Here is a 14857-nt window from a genome sequence, read left to right on the forward strand (position 1 = left end):
TGTCCTGGCTCAGCCTCTGCACACAGGGACATGGCCTCCGGGGTGGACCTTTGGGAACCAGACACCCCCAGTCCGGCCGAGCCCTCCTCGCAGCCGAAGGCTCATCCAGCCGGAACTGTCGAGGGCCCACGCGCTTCCAAGGCGCTTATTTATCAACAGCAAATCTTAAATGTATGTGCATAGAGATTATTAAATAGCTGGGAAACCCAGCGACAGGAGGAAAAACTCTATTCTCTCACCTTCCTGGAATAACAAGTTCATTTTCACATGCAATTTAAAAATTTTGGTGAGTAAATTATAGGTCTAATTTTGTATCCTGCTTTTCTGATATTAGGTACTGGGGCTGGTGACTGAGCCCAGGACCTTGTGTGTGGGACGCTGGCACTCAACCACTGAGCTACACCCACCCCCTCCCCATATTTTTGACTAATAAATTTTATTTTTAGGGCTTTTTTTAGGTTTACAGAAACACCGCACAGGAAGTAGCGAGTCCCAGCGGCCTCCCCCAGTTTCCCCTGCTATTCCCATTTTTACGGAGCGTTGCTGCAGGGGGTGACCCAGTACTGACAGGTTGTTACAGCTAGCTGCAGCAGGGTCTGCTCTCTGTGCCGGGCAGTCCTGTGGCTTTTGACGAACGTGTGATGGCTCGCATCCACTGCTGACCAGTCCGCTGTCCTCGGGAGGCCTGCTCTCCGCCGGCTCCTACTGCAAATACCCTCATATCGTCGTTTTAACGACAGCGTGAGTCCCACTCCCCGTTGGGGATACCGCAGCGGCTTCCAGCTGCTTGGTAGGTCCATCCGCATTCGTTCAAGGAGCAGTTTTAGGCATAAACCGCTGTGAATTTTCAGTGTCTGTTCTTTAGATTTGATCCCTGAAGTGTAAGAACTGGCTGGCGAGGGGCCACCAGCGTCTCGGCTCCTCTTTGAGTTTTGTGCATCTTCTCTTTAGCACCGCACCTGGGAGGCAGATTCGGCGGGGGCTCCCGGGCAGGGGCAAGGGGGTCTCGGGGGGCAGAGGGGACGTGGCTCAGGCCAGGCAGGGGCCTCTCCCTGCTGTGGGGACGGACGCGGTTCTTCATCGTTGGTCCCACACGCTGTCGGGTACAGGGAACCGCGAGGGCTTTGCGGGGTGCGGTAGAGGCCGCGGGAAGCGGGGGCTGAGATCCCAGACCTGCTTCCAGGAGGCGAGAGTGGGCCAGGGGAGCAGGGGTGGCTGCCACCGCCCAGGAGCCTCGGCTGGTCCAGGGCCCAGCGGGGTGTGTGGGGTGGGGTCTGTGGTACGCAGCAGCAGGGGAGGAGCGGGCCGGGGCTGTCGAGGGCATGCCAGGGGGCGCTGGGGGCCACGTCCATGCGGGGGCTTTGGGTGGTGCCAAGGGCCGCGTCCACACGGGGGCTTTGGGGGGCACCATGTTCACGCAGGGGCTTTGGGCTGTGCCAGGGCCACGTCCACGTGGGGACTTTGTGTGGCGCTGGGGGCCGCGTGCATGCGGAGGCTTTGGGTGGCGCCGGGGGCGCGTCCACACGGGGCCTTTGGGAGACCGTGTCCATGCGGGGGCTTTGGGCTTTGACAGGGTCACGTCCACGCGGGGGGTTTGGGGGGCGCCGGGGGCCGCCTCCACGTGGGCGCTCCGCCCCCTCCTTTCCAGGGGTCGCAGGTGGCCTCGCGATGCCCCCGGTGCGGCGGAGGGCAGTGTGCGGATGCGCAGGGGAGCCGATGCCCGGGGCGGCCCGGCCTGCGTGGAGAGGCCGTGGGGCGCCGCAGGCTCGCCCCTGGGGGACGGCCGCCGGGTGCGGGGTCTGCCCGCAGCTCCTTCCTGGACCCGAGAGCTTCCTCCCTTGGCCTTCCTGGCTCCCCTGAGGGGGCGACGGGCAGAGGGATCTCCCAGGAGAGCCCCTCACCTTTCCCTTAGGGGTCCCGTCCCATCCGAGGAGGCTGTGGGGGCTCTGAGGGACGCACCAGGATGGCCTGTCTTCCAGAACAGTCTGAGGGAAGCTTCCCCTGCCCCGGCCTGGGAGGGGCCCTGGCTCCCGGGCCGTGATTTCTCCAGGGGCCTAGGGGCCAGAGGGGCTCTCCAGTGTCCAGAAGCATCGTGGACGGCTCCTCGAATACAGCCGTAGAACACATTTTGGGAAATAGAGTTTTGTCGTAAAAGTCTAAAATTATAATCGCGAAAAAATAGGGAACACAGAAAAATACCAAGGAAGCAGGAACGATCACCTGCAGTTCCACCCCAGAAGTGACCTCTGAGGCCATTTGGTTGCCTGCCCGCCCAGAGTCTCCTTGGACATTTTGCAAAGAAGCCTCACAGGGCAATCCTGCTTTGACCGCGCTCTTTCCACGGAGCGATGTGTCGTGCACTTTCTATCCACAGAGGTGGGCGTGCCCTACAGTTTTTAACAGCTTATCCCTTCTTTTTGGCGGCCACAAGGCGCGTGTACCTGCGCCAGGTGAGCAGACATTGGAACTGTCCCCCGCGCGCTCTCATTACGAGCGAGTTGTCACCACCGTCATCGCACGCGTGCGCACACCTCGAGCATCTCCTGAGGACAAGTTTCTGGGAGTGGGATTTGGACCCACCTCAGGGGATGTGCAAGGGGGGTCGTCACTGGAAACGCAGACGGAGGAGGTGACGCGCACGTCCCCGAGGTGCACCGGCTGTGAAGGGAGGCACGGAGGTGGGGTGAGGACAGGACAGCCCTGGTTAGGGGCCAGCGGGGGGCCTCCACCCACACATTGAAAAGCCTCTGCTGGGTTCTGCAGGAGACCCTCCCCCTCCACGCTGCCTGGCTCCCCCGAGTACCCAGCGCGCCGTCACTTGTCGGACATTCAGGCTGCCTTTTTTTTTTAATAGATTTTTGAGCTTTAATGAAATCTTACATGAACAAGAAATTGGAACTACAATCACATCAAGGACTAATGCCACAGCTTTGACGTTTAAGCCAAACAAATTTTGTAGGACAGATTTCAAATAAGGTGTAAAGATTTAACAATTACAAACACTTAAACTTGGCCCAGTGGTTAGGGCGTCCGTCTACCACATGGGAGGTCCACGGTTCAAACCCGGGCCTCCTTGCCCCGTGTGGAGCTGGCCCACGTGCAGTGCTGATGCACGCAAGGGGTGTCCCCCGCGTAGGGGAGCCCCACGCGCAAGGAGTGCACCCATAAGGAGAGCTGCCCAGCGCGAAAGAAAGTGCAGCCTGCCCAGGAATGGTGCCGCACACACGGAGAGCTGACAGAACAAGATGACGCAACAAAAAGAAACACAGATTCCCGTGCTGCTGACAACAACAGAAGCGGACAAAGAAGAACACACAGCAAATAGACACAGAGAACAGACAACTGGGATGGGGGGGAGGGGAGAGAAATTTAAAAAAAAATCTTAAAAAAAAACCACTTAAGCTACTTCTAGGAAAGCAAAACATACACTCAGATTGTTTTCAATATAATGCAACTTAAATTTCTTTAAAGTACTAAGTTAAAGCACTAGAGTGTGTACTTTTATTTGCAGCATACTCCATACTTCTGTGTGCTCCATTGCAAATCCAAAAAAATGAACTGTCCAAAAGCAGAGGTTCTGCAAAATCACGATTTAACAGTTGGCCCAGCTTGCTTTGAAGCTAAAGTGAAGTCTGAAATGGTAAAAAGGGAGCTCTGAAAGCCCAGCAATGTCCAAGGGCATTTACGAAAAGAGAAAAAATAAAAAGACTTGAGCATATACACAATAATGATTCTTTGGCTCAATACAAACAGCAGCAAATTGCTGCTTAGAGACAAAACAGTTCATTTTTTTGGAAGAATGTCGATCTAGCGCCAATCGGATCTTGCCAATCTTATTTTTAAGCCTTCACTTGTCTATTTCCACTCTTGCCCGTGGTATCCTGACAAATCGCTGGTCATCATTACTGTCACCGTAGCTCCCAGAATGGCCCCACCTTGCTGGAGTGGCTGCTGAGCCCCGGGATGGGAGCCCCAGTTCTGGTGGTGGTTGGTGGACGGCGCTTGGAATTGGCTGTGTTCACCTGCCTCGCTCCCGCTCCTACGTGGCCCCCACGATGCCCCAGCTGCCATGGGAACCACGGCCCCTCTGCTGCTGCTCAGGACCCCCTCTGCCACCCCTCGAGCCTCTTGGTGATCCCAAAGGTGCCCCCTCTGGGAACAGCCAGTTCCACTTGGAAATGGTGCCCCCACCCCCTTGGTGGTGGTGCTCCCCGCCATCTTGGTGGTGGTCTCCGTGCCATCTTGGTGGTGGTCTCTGCGCCATCTTGGTGGTGCTCCGCGCCATCTTGGTGGTGGTGCTCCCCGCCATCTTGGTGGTGGTCTCCCCGCCATCTTGGTGGTGGTGCTCCGCGCCATCTTGGTGGTGGTCTCCGCGCCATCTTGGTGGTGGTGCTCCGCGCCATCTTGGTGGTGGTCTCCGCGCCATCTTGGTGGTGGTGCTCCGCGCCATCTTGGTGGTGGTCTCCCCGCCATCTTGGTGGTGGTGCTCCGCGCCATCTTGGTGGTGGTCTCCCCGCCATCTTGGTGGTGGTGCTCCGCGCCATCTTGGTGGTGGTCTCCCCGCCATCTTGGTGGTGGTCTCCCCGCCATCTTGGTGGTGGTGCTCCGCGCCATCTTGGTGGTGGTCTCCCCCTTGAGGTGCTGCTGCCCCAGGGGGTGGGCTCCCTGCCCCTTGGCGGTGGGCTCCCCCGTGGGGTGCTGCTCCCGCCCTCCTGGTGGTGGTGCTCCGCGCCATCTTGGTGGTGGTCTCCCCGCCATCTTGGTGGTGGTGCTCCGCGCCATCTTCGCGCCATCTTGGTGGTGGTGCTCCGCGCCATCTTGGTGGTGGTGCTCCCCGCCATCTTGGTGGTGGTGCTCCGCGCCATCTTGGTGGTGGTCTCCCCGCCATCTTGGTGGTGGTGCTCCGCGCCATCTTGGTGGTGGTCTCCGCGCCATCTTGGTGGTGGTCTCCCCGCCATCTTGGTGGTGGTGCTCCCCGCCATCTTGGTGGTGGTGCTCCGCGCCATCTTGGTGGTGGTCTCCCCGCCATCTTGGTGGTGGTGCTCCGCGCCATCTTGGTGGTGGTGCTCCCCGCCATCTTGGTGGTAGTCTCCCCGCCATCTTGGTGGTGGTGCTCCCCGCCATCTTGGTGGTGGTCTCCCCCTTGAGGTGCTGCTCCCTCAGGGGGTGGGCTCCCTGCCCCTTGGCGGTGGGCTCCCCCGTGGGGTGCTGCTCCCGCCCTCCTGGTGGTGGTGCTCCGCGCCATCTTGGTGGTGGTCTCCCCGCCATCTTGGTGGTGGTGCTCCGCGCCATCTTGGTGGTGGTGCTCCCCGCCATCTTGGTGGTGGTGCTCCGTGCCATCTTGGTGGTGGTCTCCCTGCCATCTTGGTGGTGGTGCTCCGCGCCATCTTGGTGGTGGTCTCCCCCTTGAGGTGCTGCTCCCCCAGGGGGTGGGCTCCCTGCCCCTTGGCGGTGGGCTCCCCCGTGGGGTGCTGCTCCCGCCCTCCTGGTGGTGCTCCCCTGTTGGCTGTGGTCCTCCTGTTGGTGGTGGAGCAGCTCGCCCTCCCCTCCCTCCTCGCCCGCTTCCTGCACAGCCTTCTTGGTAGCCTCCACGATAGCCGTGATACTCGTGACCACAGTCATCGTCACAGCAGTCTTTGTAGCCATAGCGATCGGGAGGGTAGTCATACTCTCGTGTTCCCCTGCCACGACCCCAACCTCTAATTGGGGGGGGGGCGCGGGGAGGAGGGTGACAGTAACGGCCTCCGGCCTCCGCGGGTGCTTCTGAGCCCCATCTCCAGCTGGGCGCGCTCTCCTTTTCCTGTCTTTTCAGTGTGTCCCCTCCTGTTTCTTTGCCATTCGTTTCCTCCACGGCCCTAACCACTGCTCCTCTGTCGTCACGATGAGCAGACGCACGCTCCTTCAACTTCTTCACTCTTTCAAGTTTTATAAAGTCAGGAAACAGCTTCTCCAGTACCGCTTCTGTCCCTGTAGCAGCCACAGCTCTCACAAATGAAACTTGCACCTTGGCCACGGCTTGGGCATCTGGCTCTGGCCCAGGCCCGGCCCGCGCACGTAACCTTGTCGCCCGGTCGTTGACCCTGTCTCTCAGCAGCCGGCGCCTCATCTCCAAGGAAGCGGGACCCCGAGGCTTTTTCTCAAAGGGTCGATGGTAGAGAGTAACGTCCACCACGCCCCTGTGCTTGACTGAGTTCTTCCAGAGGTTTCCTTGGTCTTGTTTTCCCTCCCCCTCCCCCTCCCCCCACCCTGCTGTTTTTTCTGTGTCCATCCTCTGTGTGTCTATTTCTTCTGTATCTAATTCTCTTTTTGTCTTCTCTTCTCATCTTTCTCCTCTAGGATTCACCAGGATTTGATCCTGGAGACCTCGGATGGGGAGAGAGATTCCCTGTCAGCTGCGCCACGTCAGTTCCTGGTCTCGGCGGCGCTTCACCTTGACTCTCCCCTTCGTCTCTTTTGTTGCGCCATCATCTTGCTGCGTGGCTCACTTGTGTGGGCACTGGCTCTCCACGTGGGCTCTCAGCTCACGGCATGGATGCTTGGCTCACCTCCTGGGCACTTGAAAGCGTGGGCACTGGCTCGTGGTGCAGGCACCCTTTCTCTTCTTCTTTTCCACCAGGAAGCCTCAGGGATTGAACCCGGGTCCTCCCTTATGGAAGGTGGAAGACCTATCCCTTGAGCCACATCCACTTCCCAGGAAAACCGCTCACATCCTTAGTCTTATTTCTCGGAATTGATCCATCCGGGAAGCCTACTGTTTGCCACAGAGATGTGTGCTCCGAGGTGTCGAAGAGGCGAGGTGCACAGCTGCCCACGGTCTAACAGCTTCCCTTCCACAGGAGAGACAACTGCAGCCACCCTAAGACGTAGGCCCCGCACAGGCCGGCCTTCTCAGAAGGGGCACCCCCTGCCTCACGCACCTCTCCTGGAGTCTAGGCTACAAAGAGCCCCGGGCCCCCGGGCTGCACAGCAGAGCGCCCGCTGTCGGGGGGAGGGCCACGGTACTGCCTCATCCCGCGGCGGCACCCGGGTGCAGCCAGGTCCTTGAGCACCTTGACCTCTGCGGCATCAGAGGTGCAAGGGTGGGACTTTTGCACCCTGCTCCCTGTTCCTCCCTTTGCCGTGGGTCTTCACGACTCCCCCTGAAAATGCACCTTCTGGACACGTCCTAAGTCACTTTGAGGCGCTGCCGTAGCACAGAGCCCCATCTTCCTTAAACGCTCCGAGAGCATCCGCTGCTCTTTCATCAGGAGCCACGTGAGCCACCGATCGATCGCACCTGAAGTCACCCGCCACGCCCCCCTGCCCCTTCATGGGAGGCCGGCTGCTCCAGAGTCCCGTCGTGCTCTGAGCGATGCTGGCCGCTTCCCGGGCTCCTCCTCTTGCATTCACTGCGCTGCATTAGCAGGCACTTGAGCGGCGTTTTATTATGCAGGCAGGACAGGGCAGAGTCCAGCGGCCCCAGGGGAATAAGCACAGGGGCCTGGAAAACGACTAGAAAAGGTGCCCCTGTCCCCTCAACGGGCAGAGGCGCGGTCCCTGCAGCATGCGGGGGTTCCCTGAACTGCTGTTTGGGCTGCCTTTTTTTTAAGGTTTATTTATTTATCCCCCTGCCCCCATTGTCTGTTCTCTGCACCCATGCTCTGTGCGTTCTTCTGTGTCTGCTTATCTTCTCTTTAGGTGGTACCAGGAACCCATCCTGGGACCTTCCGGAGTGGGAGAGAGGTGCTCAAGCTCTTGTACCACCTCAGCTCCCTGGTCTGCTGCATCTCTTATTGCCTCTCCTCTGTGTCTTTTTGTTGCATCGTCTTGCTGTGCCGGCTCTCCACGCGGGCCGGCTCTCTATGTGGGCCAGCTCCCTGCGCGGGCCAGCTTACCTTCACCAGGAGGCCCCGGGAACTGAGCCCTGAACCTCCCACGTGGTAGACGGGAGCGCAGTCGCTTGAGGCACATCGGCTTCCCTTGGGCTGCTTCGTGAAAACTGATAATCGCCCTGGCGAGGGCCGTCCTAGAGAAGGCTTTGCCAACGTTCATTACTTCTTTGTAGAGGTAACTTCCACTGTGATGGAGGCAACGCCCGCGCACAGCCTGGCAGGCTGCCGAGCCCCTGCGTCGCATCCCGCCCGCCGGCCCCAGGGCTCCCCTTGGGGTCCTCCCAGGTGTCGCAGACCCTCACTGAGCCCCCAGCTTGCCCAGCCCCCCACCTCCTGCTCTGGGCCGATTCTTGCCCTCCGACGCACACCTGTTGTCGGGGCCCTTTTCTCTCCCTGGGAAACCTTCCCGCCTCTTTCCTGGGCCCCACGTTTGCCTACCCCCTTGTTTTGAGGGAGCGAAGCTTCCCAAGAAACCGCGCATGGCAGGGAGCTGGTCGAGACCTTGTGCGTCTGCAATTGTCTTTCTTCTGTCTTCACATCCAGACAATGGTTTGGCTGCATGAGCGTTCTAGGGGGAAAATCATTTTCCTGAGATTCTTCGTTGTCGTCTGGTTTCCACTATTGCTTTTGAGAATTTTGTTTTCATCCTGATTCCCATTCCTTTTGTTTGTTCATTTGTTTGTGTGATTTGTATTTTATTTCTGGAGGTGTTTGGTTACATCTCATTATGCTTGGAATGGGCCTGTTTTTATGCATTGCAGTGGGCATTTGGTGGATTAATTCAGTTTAGAATCTCCAGTTCTGGGAAATTTTCTTATATCATTTTTCAGTAATTTTTCCCTCTTTTTTTTTTGCTTTGTTTTCTGTTTCCAATTTCTACTAGTCAGGAATTTGATTTCCTAGATTGATCTTCTAGTTTGGGCATTATTTCGCTCCTGTTTCCCATATACTTGTCTTTTTATTCTCCATTTGAAGAGGTTTCCTCAACTTTACCTTCTCCTTTTTCTACTGACTTATTCCCCCTCCCAGCTATCATATTTAAATGTCCCAAGGTATTTCTTGTTCTCCAAATTAAAAAAAAAATAGCATCCTGCTTATTTTTCACCGATGCAATGTATTTTCTTATCTATGTCAGGACATTAATTACATTACTTTTTTCTTCAGTGCCTTGTATGTTCTTTGTCTTCCTCTCCCAGATACTTCTCCTTTCAATAGGAGGCTTTTCCCAGACCTGCTCCAGTCCTTGGAAGCCCGCTCAGCGTTAGAGAGGGAGGCGGTGGGAGACGGCTCAGCAGCCGTGCGCCGGGAGCGGCTGGCCGCGGGGCCTCCTGCCGGCCGTGGCGTGGTGGGCGCCGTGGTGGGCCGGCTCCTCGGAGGCCCCCAATACCAGGGTCTCCAGGCCTTTCTCTCGGGCTGGTCTGTGTCCTCGGCCCCCTGCACGGGGCGCGAGCCTCACTGCAGCTCCTGGGGCCCCCGCCCTCCAGCTGCTGGCAGCCCTGAACCCCTGGCTCTGGCCAGTCTCCCACCTCCTGGGGGGCCCGGAGCCTCTGTGGTCCCTGTGCTCTGTCCCTGCCGGACTGGCTGTGGGGGGCCACGGGGGCCGGGTCTGCTGCTCCTCCACAAGCAGCTGTGCAGCCTCCTGCTCCTTGCCCCACCAGCGCCTCCACTCGCAGGGGAAGCTGGAGCCCCCGCCGTGGCGCCCGTCTGCTGCCCCCTCGGGCGCAGGGGTCCACGCTCCTGCTTTACTTAGCCTCCCAGGGCTCTTCCATCGACTTGCCGGCTTCTGGAGTTTCCTTGTCTCCCTCTCTTTTGTAACAAATCAATTTCATTGATCTATATTAATAAAGCCTACAATTCATCCAAAGAGTACAATCAACGGTGTGTGGTGTAACCTCAACTCTCTTTTGCCCTTTCCTCCTCGTCTATTTGCTTTGTCCTTGTGGGTTTAGGTTTTTAAACTTTCTTCTGTCATTTCAGCGTGATTACAGGACATGTGGCGGTAAGTGTCTCTGTTTACAGAAACACTGTTCGCTGCTTTGAGAGGTCTCAGAAGTGGGATTGTTTCAGGGAAAGAGCTGGGACCTTTGCCAGGGGTGGGTGCCCGCACCTCCCTTTTCCTCCTTGGTCTGTGCTTTGGACTGGCTTCGCTTCTGTTTGGGAGCAACCCGGAGAGCGGGAAAGGGGAAGGAGAAGGAGCCAGGTCCTGGCAGGACGCTGCAGGCCCCCGATGGTGGGTGGGGGGTCCTGCTCACAGCCTCTTCCTGGTGGGGTGTCCGGCTCACGGCCTCTTCCTGGTGGGGTGCCCGGCTCACGACCTCTTCCTGGTGGGGGGTCCAGTTCGGAACCTCTTCCTGGTGAGGTGTCCCACTCGTGGCCTCTTCCTGGTGAGGTGTCCCACTCGTGGCCTCTTCCTGGTGGGGTGTCCGGCTCGTGGCCTCTTCCTGGTGGGGTGTCTGGCTCGTGACCTCTTCCTGGTGGGGTGCCCGGCTCGCGGCCTCTTCCTGCTGCCTGGTGGGCTTAGATGGGGCGGGTGCGTCAAGGAAACAGCTGCTCTTCTGGGAGCCAAGGGCTTGTTTTCTGGCAAGCTTTGGCCGTTCTGAATGCACTTTGATCCCCGAGCCACAGCAAAGGGGAGAAATCTCTTGAGACAAGTCCTCGGGTCTGGAAGCCTTTCCAGAACCTTCCAAGCCCTGGGCCTCGGTGCTCCTGGAGGCAGCGGCTGGTGTCTGTCTGGCTGCTGGGCTCCTTCGAGGGTCCCCAGTAGCCGTTCTCTGGTGAGAGGAGCCGAGGGGGGCCGTGCAGCCTCTCAGCTCTCCCGGCACCTCTTTGCTGGGTGCATGGCGCCTTCCCCTAGGCTTAGGGCAGGCCGTGGCATGTGCCTCCTGGCCCTGGCCCAGTGAGCGCCTGCTGCGTGGACGGTGCCCGTGCCTCCGTGGTGCGTGCTGGACGCTTGCCCTGGCGCCGAGGTTCAGACCAAGCCGGTTCCGTCCCTTCATCCTCCATGGCAGGCGGGGGGCACCTGAGCAGCCGTGTCCTTCCCAGGTGAGCTGGCCGCCCACGGCCCCGGGGAGCGGGCAGGTGGCAGCCACCTGTGCCGGGCCACGGCAGGGGCCGAGGGCGGGGAGCCGTGGGCGGGAGAGCAGAACCCGGCACTCGGCTTCTCCACGCCTCAGGCTCCAACGGAAAGAAGTGGAGATGACGGCCATTGGCCAGGAGGGGCAGCGCTGCGACGCCAGCATGAGGGCTGCGAGCAGGTCCAGCTCTGGAAAGCACAAACCCCGGGGGGACCCTGCTTTCAAGAAGAGATGGGGGGGGCAGGGTTCCCGGGGCCCCGGGTCCAGAGCCATGCCGGCTCCAGGCCCCGTGGGAACCAGCCAGCCCGCCGCGCCAGGCGGACCCAGCAGGGATCGTAGCTGGCCGCTTGTGACTCCCCAGGCCCCCCGGCTGGGCTCCACGTGGCCCCTTGTGGACCCTCTTGGGCCTGCGCTGTCCCTGCCCCCATCCCTGAGTGCTTGCCCCGGCCCAGTCGTGGGTGGGATCCAGGGCAGGGTGTCCCGGCCCCCGAGGGGCCCCGGGGGCAAGCTCTTGGGCTGGGGCGGGCAGCGGGCTTCCGGCCCTCTCCCTGGTCCCCCGTCTGGATGCGAGCCCTGCTCTGAGCATCAATCCTGGAGCCAGCGTGGCCCTGTTGCCCTCGCTCTCAGGTGTCCGCTCCTGTCCTCCGCGGTGCCGCGCTGCGGGCGCGCGCCCCTCCACCCTGGCTGTCCTGATTCTGGGTTAGGTAGGCCTGCCTTCTGGTGGGTCCCCGGCACTGCCAAGCCCCCACCCCCAGGGAGCAGAAGGGAAGGGGTCACAGGGTGTCCTTCACGTTGGGGCGGGGGCACGTCTGCCAGCTACCTGCCACCCCCACACATCCCTTCGCAGACGGTCCGCGCGAAAGAGCTGCTGGGACTCAGGGCGGGCGCTCCTGCTCCCTGTGCCGCAGCTCTGCTCCAGCCCCGCGTCTGTGGAGCCATGCTGGAGGTCAGCGACCGTCCAGCTCCCAGCGGGTACTGCCTGCTCTTACAAGACAGCCAGGAGGTCGGGGCTCCCGGGGGCTTTTGGGAATGCGCGTTCTGAAAAGAAGCGACTTGCCTGGCTTTGGTCCAGTGGCAAGGACTTGGCCTGTAAATGATGCTTCCCAAGTGCTCAGTTCTAGCAGACAGTGGAGGGGAGGGGAGCGTGCAGTGGCAGGCGCGTGGTTGGGTTTAGGGTTCCTGGTTTTAGGGGTACTTTGGGGTCCCTGGAGAAGATGGGCCCAATGTCATCAGACAGACCGGGGGTCTCTGCTTCCCTCCTCTGGCATCGGAGTTACACAAACTTTCATGGGATTGTCCCATCAACTGGGGGTGCTGGGGTCCTGCCACAGCCGCTGCAGTGTGGCTGGGTCGGGGGAGCGTCCCCCCACACTGTCCCCAGCCTCTTCCCACCTGGGTCTGTGCAGAGGGGCTCCTGGGAGGCTTGGTCGAGCTGCAGGGGAAGGATTGCCCAGTACCTGGGGTGGCTGGGTGGCTCCGGCCCCGTGGCCTGGAGGACAAGTGGGCATGGGTGTGGACCACCTGCACGAGCACTGCCAGCAGCCCATTGCCCTGTAGTCTCGGGTCTGGATTGTCAGCCACTTCCAACCAGCTACAGAGGTGACATTTTCCTGGGCAGCTTCAGCATCAAGTGTGGGCATTAATTATTCAGTATTGTGAGTTACAAAATGTAGAAAAGCCATTTATTTTTTCTTATGATTTAAAATTCAAAGCAAATGACTACCTTTGGTGTTTTCTGCTCTGGGGGAAAACAGTTACCTGGATAGAATAAATATTTCACATTAATTTTCCCACCCTCACTTTGTTGATTTCAATTTGGAATTACTCTGTTTTCATGATGCTTCCAAGTTTTTCAGACTCACATCAGGCTTGAGTGGGCACATCTTCTGGTGGTTTCTTAATATTCTACACTCTGTGGATGCCAGATCTTTCAAAGCCAAGCAGCATATTTTCAACCTTAACATGAGAAGGAATGAGAATCCCTTGTTTTGGGTGTTTAGGCCTCTCTGTGGTGTGGGGCTGGGAACTGGAATGACCTCAGTGCGGAAGGACCCATGAGGGTGGGGAAGAGAGGACAGGCCGGCAGGGCCCACCTGCTCATCCAGCAAGGTTCTGGCAGATGGTGTGGATGAAGATACAGAAGCTTGGATCACCCCTGTCCCTTCAGGACCAGCCTCGCTTGGCCATGCCCCTCCTGTCTGCTGCCCATGTAACTGGTCACCACACCTGGCAGACCCCCCATGGGAGGGTCTCCACAGACATTTCATCATTCATTCATTCATTCAGGCACTGCGCTCGGGACACAAAGATGAGCAGTTCATTCATGGCCCTGATGTTCTTGGAGCAAGGAGAGGTATCAGATATAACAATGACAAACATATATGCACCAAACAACAGAGTTCCAAAGTACATGCGGCACACATTGGCAGGTTTGACAGGAGAAACACGTGGTTCTACATCTACGGATGATTAAGAGTTGGAGACTTCAATACACCATTTCAATACTAGATAGAATATCTAGACAGAAAGTCACAAGGAAACAGAGGATTTGAACAGCTCTATAAGTCAATTAGACCGTTTATATATATATAAAGCCCTCTACTCAACAACAGCATAATACACATTCTTCTTAAGTGCACATGATCATTCTCCAGGACAGACCATTTATTAGGCCACAAAATAAGTCTCAGTAGAAATGATTGAAATCACACAAATTATTTACTCTGATCACAATAGAAAGAAGCTAGAAATCAAAACAGAGGGAGAACTGGAAAATTCACAAGTATGTGGGAGTTAAATAACATTCCTTAAACCACCAGTGGGTCCAAGAAGAAATCACAAGGGAAACTAGGAAGCACCTTGAAATGAAAATGGAAACAAAATATACTGAAACTTAGGGGCTGTCACAAGGGAAATGTGTAGCTAAAAGAGTCGCCTCCGAGGCCCAGACCTGACCACGCTCCTCCAACACCGCGTCCTTCCTGCGGGGCGTTGCGGCTGGGGTTTGCCAATGCCGCCCTCTTGGTACAGGTGGCCCGCGTCTGGCCTCGACGGTTCCTTGGGGCAGGGTTATGCTGGCCCATTCCCATTCTCGGAGGGTCAGCCGTGCTTGGCTTCGGGGCTCCTGCCCACCCGCCAGGTGCCAAGAGCCTGTGGCCTCAGCGCGGCAGCTCGAGGCCCATCCAGCAGGCCAGAGTGGGGCTGCTCAGCAAAGCTGAAAGCGGGGGGCAGGTTTCCAGAATGCACCTGAGAAGCCTGTGCCACACCGGGCACTCTTCTACAGGCCATCCTCGGTGGGGCCCACACTTGGAGTCGGTCCAGAGGAGGGTCAAAGTGGTGAACATGGAAAAAAAGACAAACGAGGACCATGCTAGCAAAGAGGCCTCAGGAGACCCAGGTAAGGCTGCCCTCCTTTTAGCCTGAGTGCCAGAGGATCCCTGGCGTTGGCTGAGGCCACAGGAAAATCATCTTTCGGAGGCTTTTGAACAAGTGCCACTTCTGTGGCGAGATCACCAGACCTCCCCAAAAGTTGCTGAAGCCTGAGCGCAGACGGGCTGAGGAAACTTGGCAGACGATGCTTGAACTGCGATGCCGAGCTCGGCCCCGAGCCCTACACTTTCAAAGCACGGGGGTGGGGTGGTAATTTTTCTGGGCCGCCCCGCCCCTGGATGCCTGCAGCCCCCTCAGACATTCTGCCTGTGCTTTGCTTCCTTGGCCACGTGGTGGGACTGCCCCGTCCTCACGGCTTGTGACTTGACTTGGCCAATGAGAGTGGAAACTGGGCGAGGCCCGCAATAAGGGAGGCCGACTCTCCGTGCTCCTCACCCCAGCCATGTCAGTGACAGAGGTGGGGTCCCCAGCAGTCGGTCCCACTGAGCAGAGCCCCCCCTCCCACCTTGGCACAAGCAGGAA

General features: G+C 58.4%; 1 pseudogene; it reads right to left on the reverse strand.

Annotated features, from left to right (window-relative positions):
* Positions 1–3855: 3855 nt before the first annotated feature.
* Positions 3856–6106, reverse strand: LOC131278867 (heterogeneous nuclear ribonucleoprotein R pseudogene; annotated as a pseudogene).
* Positions 6107–14857: the final 8751 nt, after the last annotated feature.

The sequence above is a fragment of the Dasypus novemcinctus genome, chromosome 6 (genome assembly GCF_030445035.2).
Source record: "Dasypus novemcinctus isolate mDasNov1 chromosome 6, mDasNov1.1.hap2, whole genome shotgun sequence".
Classification (NCBI taxonomy): domain Eukaryota; kingdom Metazoa; phylum Chordata; class Mammalia; order Cingulata; family Dasypodidae; genus Dasypus; species Dasypus novemcinctus.